The following is an 8,257-nucleotide window of genomic DNA, read 5'->3' as shown; positions in this document are numbered from 1 at the left end:
TGAGAGGAATTAACATTTTAAACGTAACTTTGATTTGACAGATTTTTAATTTACTCTGAATCTTTCTGTATAATTATGATTTACGTATGCTGTAGTCCAGCTGCAATCTGAAAGCGCTGTTATGGGCCGTCATGGGTAAGTTCAGCAGTCATCATGGGTAGGAGCTGAAGTAGTTGGCCTTGTGTGCGTTCCAATATGCGACCTTGCGTCCTCCACTTGTGCTTGTGGCCTTGTACCAGGAAGTAATACGTCATGATGACATCACTGACAACAGCATTATCTTTCAATATCTTGCAAAAGCTCAACTGTAAAGTCAGTTTCTCATTGTCAAACAGGATGGTAAATGAAGAATAGTCCCCCAATAATTGTTTTGGCTTGGCTGACGGGGGAAACTTAATTGTTTTCTCCAGGGAGGCGGGGCATCAGCAAAACGTGAGGCCACAAGCCTGTGGAGGATGCAAGGTCGTATAATGGAATGCACCCCTTGTGTAGCCCAAGGGTTGCCGGATTGATTTCCGACATCACCGGTTGGGAGGGAAGACTGGATATCCTCCTCTCTGAATGAGGTACCCTGAGCTACCATCCCCTCCCCCGTTCTCTTCCATTCATACTAAGTACCCTGAGCACGATATTGTGCTCACAGAGGTAGAACACCAGACCTCTATGGTCGTGCCCCTTCTTCCTCCGTGACTGCGGTACCTTGATCATGGTACCGTCCCGTACCACTGCTCCCTGCAACAGTTGGGCTGCCCCCTTGTACAGGTGAGGCATAAATGCAATTTCTTTGTGGGCTGTGGAGTGCTACGTCAGAATGACACGAGTTTCCCGGGGGAACATACTATATACTTAACTCTACACCTATTTAGATAGACAGCCAAACAATCAAACAAATAGGGCTACATAAATAAAGCTATGACTTTAATGTGCATCTTAGTGCAGCTGAAATTATTGTAGTAGTTTTGTGTAATAAACTGGATTTGCTGTGGGGGTCGCTGTTGTGCAAAAATACACCAACAATTAAAAGCAGAGTCATGTCTGCTCAGCTGGCTGTGCCAATATTATTATTACAAAGAATATGGAACACGAATTACTGGAGACTTTTTGATCACAATAATTCAGTCAGAGACGACATCGTGTGTATCCCGTTGGTACCTTTTATTAATGTCCCCCCGCCCCCCCCTCCGGTCCCCAGGTTACAGTACAAACGTTCCGCCTTAGTATACCCAACACTACATCCCCTTTCCTGACTAGGAGATGCTGTTCATGAGAAGACAGAATAAACATAAAACTCTTACTGATGAAGAATCTCAACAAAAAAGTTGTTCACTTATTCACCTTAAATCATTACTCAAACATTACCCACTTAAAAAAAATGCATTCAACATCCATTTAAGTAACCCACTGATAATGCCCTTAACCTACTGCTATTAAAAGTATTGTAACATCCATTTCAAATGTCAAAAATGGTCCTCACAAGCATTCTTTACCTCTTTTGTAAACATATAAATATGAAATAAATCTTCAGGTTAAAAGTAAACACATTCAACATTAACAAGTGGTTATATAAACTCTATTTTTCCAGCAGATCTTTTCATTTCTTTTTTTCTTTTTTTCTCCTCTCCAAATCTCCAGTCTATTTGCAAACATAGTCTTTCAGGTACACTTGAGGTACCCTCACTCTGGCAGCGACACGCCGTCCTGTTGGAAGTGTCTGCTGACCAGAATGACTTCTGGATGCTGGTGCGGCAGGTGGGTCGGTGCACGCCTGCTTGTGCGTCTTCTTCTCCTTGTGTGTCTGGCTGTAGGATGGTGGGAGATGGTGGTGCTGTAGGAGTGAGTGAAAGATTGTATCAGTCCGGTCGCCAAGTGCCCTTTAGTGTCTCGATCATGTGGGACCTTGGCATGGCCGCCTGAGACACCACAGTGACCCTTTCCAGGATGTCTTTGTCCCAGACGTGGTCACTTCCCTGCAGGGGTGGCATGTTGTGCGATCTGTGGCAACAATTGCAGTTCTTTTTTTGTGTTTCAGTTCAGTTCTCCTCAGATTGTCCATGTCAGTCCAGTCTGGTTTAAGCTGGGATGGGATGACAGGGACAGGCAGGTTTCTTTGCCCATAAGGAGCTTGGCTGGACTGTGTCCATTTTCAAGAGGAGCAGCGTAGTAGGCCATGAGAGCAAGGTAAGGATCCCTCGCTTTCTTTAGAAGAGCTTACGGCCCACTGCGCCTCCCCGTTGCTTTGAGGGAAGTGGGAACTGGACGTCACATGGTCGAAACCCCACTCCTGTGCGACTCTCCTTTAGTGCTCAGACGCAAATTGTGGCCCACTGTGTGAGCACACCACACATCATATCTAACACTACAATTTCAAGTTAAAATGACCAAACTGCACACATGATTATAAACATTAGATACATTATATACTCCCACATGATGAGGCATGTATTCAAAAGTCCAGGCTGAAAGTGGCACACAACAAAATCACACAAAAAGATGCCAAACAGAATTGTGCACGAGACCTCATTTTCTATTTTCATGATTCATGATATTTTTGAGACATCAGTCAACAACCCCTTCATGGAAAGTCAGTCAGTAGAATTCCACGCAACATTGATGTTAATAAGACCATCTGCTACCTATATGTAAAATGTTTAACATATAAACATAAACGGATGTTTCAATAGTCCAACAACGGAAGTCTTTGAGATTGTATATTTGGCATTTTCTCAATACAGAGGAAATCTCCCCCCTTCAGGCTTAAAAATAAATCAAAGACATTGGAAACAGACACACAAAACCACAGATTAACTCTTGTGTCACTGTTTAGTACAGTGAGAACTTTTTCTTCACAAAGTATGTGATGCTAAGTAATGTCACCTTTAAAGATTAATAAATTGTCAGACGTTGTCAAAAGGTGTCCAGGCTAGAAAATGAGATGGCTCATTCGAACATGCACTTTGGGTTTTTCTCAAGTTTCTGTAACAATATCAGGTACAACAGAAAGGTTAAAAAATGACAGAAAAACACCAGTGGTCCCTGTTACTTGTAGTTGAATTGGATGTAAAAGAAAAGCACTCTGCTAGGTTTCCATGTGTAGGAAAGGATATCAAACAACAAATACGATGATGTATGAAACTGCTTTTGCTAGACATGGACTTTACATGTCTGTAAAGCATAATTATTTAGCAAATAAAACCTTCCAAAATAACACAGATGCAGAAAAAAAACGTAATCACAGATGTGACCAAAACATCTAGCTATTGTGCACTCCACACACTCAAACATTGTTGAATATAAAATCTGTGGAAAATCTGTTCAGATAACACGTATAGAAAATGACATTCAATGGCTTGTTTCGTCAATGCCTTGTGCGTTAAATTTAGCGGCATCACATGGACCCAGAAAGCCATTCAGAATTCTGAGATGTACCGTTCATACATACTGTGGCTGCCATTACAGATGGGCATTTAAAATAGTGTTTCTCAACAGGGGGCGCTACAGCCCCCCCTGGGAGCGTTGGGAAGGATACAGCTGAATGGGGGCGGGGCTTAGTTCCATTAGGTATTATTAGTTCGTTTTATTTTTAAAAATTAAGGGGGTCGTTGGCAGGCTTATGATGAGGTCAAGGGGGCATTTGTTCAAAAAACATGTGCTCCCATGTTGTAACTATCTGCTTAGTATAGTAGAGAATAGATCACACTCCCTCTTAATGGTACTGTGAACTATCTGCTTACAAAGGGAAGAAGAGCCAGTCCTTTCTGTTAGGCCTGGCCGGCTCTCCTCCAACACCTCAGCCATGCAGCATGACAGAAAGAAGGCACATTCTTGAACTCTGCCTCGAAAACAGACAAGCAAAAAGAAGATAAAACACTGTCAGGTCCATGAACAGATTGATATTCAGGCCTGACATCACCTGAGAAATAAAAGCAGGATGGTTCTTAGGAGATATAGAACCAAAAATGCTACCGGATTTTTTTTAAAAGCCCTCTGTGCCAAAAGCACAATTTGTTTTAGCGCTTTCCATACTTCACAAATTGACCACCAAAGGCAAGATATTTGTAATATATACATGTAGATACAGTATGTATAAAAGTTAAAATAAAGTGACGTGTAAAAACACATAATACTAAAACTGCTCTGGGTTTAACAATTCTCACAATATGGTCACACAATTACAAGGTTTCCTTTTTTAACTTTTTTCTACACTGCTAGGAAGAAAAAAAAAAGAAAACCTGAAATGTCATTTACAGAGAGGATAAAGAAAGTGTGGAGTGCTGTCTTAACCCATTTTAGCCTGATGCTGCATATACTTGGTTTGACTTTTGGCGTCTGGAGCAACATACGCGCTGCATTCAGGCTCCTGAGATCTTAGGGTTCTTTTTAGGGGTGGGCGGTATGGACGGTATACTATCGTAAAAGGTATTTTTTCCATCAAGGTATGGATTTTGGCCATACCGTTCTACCGTGATATAGCGCATTGCATCCTGCAGATGGCAGTATAGACAGCGTTCTGAACATCCACCCGACTGACTGCTCAACTCAAGTTGTAGCAATGTGGTTGTAGAGAAACAGCACAATCATTTCCTTTGAATAAGCTTCAAGTGTAAAATGTATGGTTAGTGTAGTGAACTATTGTTTGAAATGGTATGTGATGGCAACACATTTCGATTCTGGACTCCACAATTTACTGGGCACAAAATGCAAGCTAACTAGCTAACAGCCCAAGTCATTCATGTCTATGGTGTCTGACAAAATGTGCTTATTTGTGCTAACATTGGTTGCCTTACATTTAATACATTGCGCCAGCCGTAACAGCTGTATGTTACTGTTTCCAGTTGAGATAATACCATTCATGATATCTGACTGGGTGTTAGTAACTAAAATGACTGTTCACTGTTTAAAATGTGGCATTAGCGATTTCGCTAACGTTAGCACGCTAACCGCTGGTGCAGTGAAAGCTGCCATTGCCATTCAAATGCATTAGTTCTGCAAGGCATTGCTAACTGCCTCATGTGAAAGTTCGTTTTTCTAAACTTTAACAATGACAGCTTAAACCATTATGCTTGGCATAATCACAGATGCAAGCACACATTTAAAAATTACCATAAACAACTCCATAAATAGAAAAAAGGTGCAATGAAAGATGTAAGCTTAGTTGATACAATCCACGTTCAGTTTACTCTCAATGTGTTCAGGTTGACACCCCTCCCCTTTCCCCTTCTCTACCGTAGTTTAACCCCTTCGACACTTGGTGATATTGACAGTGTTCTATTGGGGAGCATTGCATTGCATTGCAAAATGCATTTTACATAGGCTAGTTTTTGCTTGTTTTTAAAAAATGTAATGGCAAGAATTCACACATATATGAAAGGACATTGTGTCATTTCCAAAAATCAAATGCAAAGGTTAAAAAAATGTGTGTTTTTTTTGGTCATTTTGCAACGCTTCAATTTTAAACAAATGTACAATACCGTGATATATATCGTGATATATACCGTGACTAAAATTATACCGAGGTATACATTTTTGGCCATATCGCCCACCCCTAGTTCTTTTTAAATATTAAGTGAGTATGTTAATGAGGGTCCTATATTTTAAATGCAACTCATTTCATATTTTATGTGCTTCGGAGGCTGAGATATTTAGGTTTTAATAGGCAGAGGGCACCGTTTCCCAAAAAGGGCTTAGGCTCCGCCTTCAGAAAGCATGGCTTTATCCATCATTCATGTGTATCTTCACAACGTTTTCTGTTGATCTCTAAAGCGTCAATATAGTCTATAATCTGTCCTGTAGCTCCTCAACGCGAGCTGCCATTGATATTGAAGCAAGAAGTGCTCCGATTTGACTGGAGAAATGGAATCCTGCTACAGTCTCCTAGACCTCCGTGTGATTTGGAGCTCCACCAAGAGAGACAGACAGAGACAGAGACAGAGACAGAGACAGAGACACACACACACACACACACACACACACACACACACACACACACACACACACACACACACACACACACACACACACACACACACACACACCTGGTGAGAACCAGGCAACCAATCTGGAGAAAAGAGCGACAAAACTGGTCCTAGACAGTGCAGAGCAGGCCAGGTGTTTTGGAGTGGAGTGACGTTTCAGGGCTGCATCCATGTCTGTCACGTTTGGTTTCAGGCGTAAGGTGATGGTGATGTTGTTTAGTAGTTGGCAGGTGGTGGGGCGGCGTAATTGGGGTTGTAGGCAGGTTGGAGCAGGACGTCAGCTGGGGCAGTGGGTGCGGTGGCCTGTGACGCTGGCTGGTCCTGGGTAGGTATTGGGTAGGACTGCTGGCCCGGCGCGAAGGCTGCGCCACTGTGGTTGACGACGGGGCATCCTACTGCAGACAACAAGAAGCACTGTCAATATTCAGTTACGCAGTATAATAGGGGTCCATTCTAACCTCAAACCTCAAAACTCAAATCCTCTCCTTGTGCTTGGGGCCTTGCGTTGCAAGGCAAGGCATCATTGATTTTTGTTGTTTTGTTGTTTTCATTGTTGTTTATTGCAGGAAGAGATGTTTTACAGAAAAACTAAATACAACACATTCCTTATCATTTCTTTTGGTATCACACAAAAAGAAAAACCGAACAGTCGAGCAGTGGCTGCCAGGTATTGGTGAAAGCTCTCCCTGGCTGTGTGGTTGTAGTGTGTAGAATACTATCCACAAACAGCTTCTATTAGAGTAAAATACTTCAAGCCCCTGCATTTCCTGGATCCATGTGATGTCAGGTGAACACCCGGTTAGGAGAGCTTTGGAATCTTACGGTTGAGAATGAATGGAGTTCCCTTGGCACTGTACCTGTAGATGGCGGTAGCGTACATCTCATGCAAGCAGTCACTAAATGCCACAGGAGAAGAAGAAGGACGGCACAACGCCCCTTCGGAGACAGAACTTGAGCACACTCCAGAGACAGGAAGTGAGTTGGGAGAGAGAGATGGGGAAGGGCTGGCAAAGGACCCGGGTCGGGAATCGAACCCAGGTCGGCCAAGTAGCAGAGGAGTGCCCTAACATTAAGCCACACGGTAGGGCCGTACTCTTACTAGGGTTGTAGGTGTGTTCTGATGGTCATGCCAACAAGCCTGGCTCTTTACTGTAGTGGTCAGAGCCCCAGTTTGGTACCCCCGAAGGTCTGGGTTCAAGTCCCAGCGGGGCAACTCTACTCCCCTTCACCTTAGTCATATAGACTGGTCATATAGTCATACAGAGATGTCTTAGGGTAAAATACTAAAATGTAGCCTGGCTTTGGAGAAGTGAAGCCTGTGTACTCCTTTAAACTGTTACAGAGAGTGTCATGAGTGTCAAAGAGTTTCTATGAATGATTTCTAGATTAGAATACCCTCCCATTGTGCACAGTTCCAAACCAACTTCCTGTTCTCAACTTCTTTTTTTGACTTGATCAGTGGACAGTGGCACATTTTGATAGGCAATACATCATTGATGGTCGAAGTTTTATTCGACATTTTGCAAAAGCTCTATTCAAAAGGTTATATTTCATTTGCAAATGGGATGTTGAATGGGAAAGTCCCCTTAACATTGTTATGCCTAGGCTGACGGTGGTGAAACTTCATTGCTTTCTCGAAAACGAGTTAACGAAGCACAAGGCCACAAGCAGAAGGTGAGGATGGGAAGTTAGATAATGAGATGGACCTGCTATTTTTCATTAATGATTGAGCTGCAAGATGTGACGGTAGTCTTTTCGGGCTCAAGTAGCTCCTTCGGATTCTCCTTTGGCAAATACACGTGATTTAATCTTTAATATCACCAATGAGATTTAAATAAACATTATTAATTATTACTGCTATTATTATTATTATTGTAATTATTGTGGTAGTATTTTTATTGTCCACAATGCAGCACTTTCTACTGGACTACCCAGATGTTAACCATAGTAGCCACCATCAAGCCCACATACCAACATCCTGATAGGGAGGAGAGGAAGCCCACTTACCAGCATCCTGATAGGGAGGAGAGGAAGCCCACTTACCAGCATCCTCATATGAAGGAGGGGGCTCAAAGGATGCGCTGGCTGGTTCCGTCTGAGGTGTGCTGGCCATTGGCTGAACCCTGTACGGTGTGGGCGTTCCATAGGTTTCCATAGGGCATTCCAGAGGGTTGCCAGGTTGATAGTCTGGGTACTGCTGGATAGTGGCGCGTTCTGTCCTGTGAGAGGAGGTAGCTGCTGTATATGGACAAAAAGTGGACCAAGAATTATTATTTTTTGCCTCA

Source organism: Engraulis encrasicolus, chromosome 14, assembly GCF_034702125.1.
Source record: "Engraulis encrasicolus isolate BLACKSEA-1 chromosome 14, IST_EnEncr_1.0, whole genome shotgun sequence".
NCBI lineage: Eukaryota > Metazoa > Chordata > Actinopteri > Clupeiformes > Engraulidae > Engraulis > Engraulis encrasicolus.
This window is presented reverse-complemented; position numbering follows the sequence as displayed.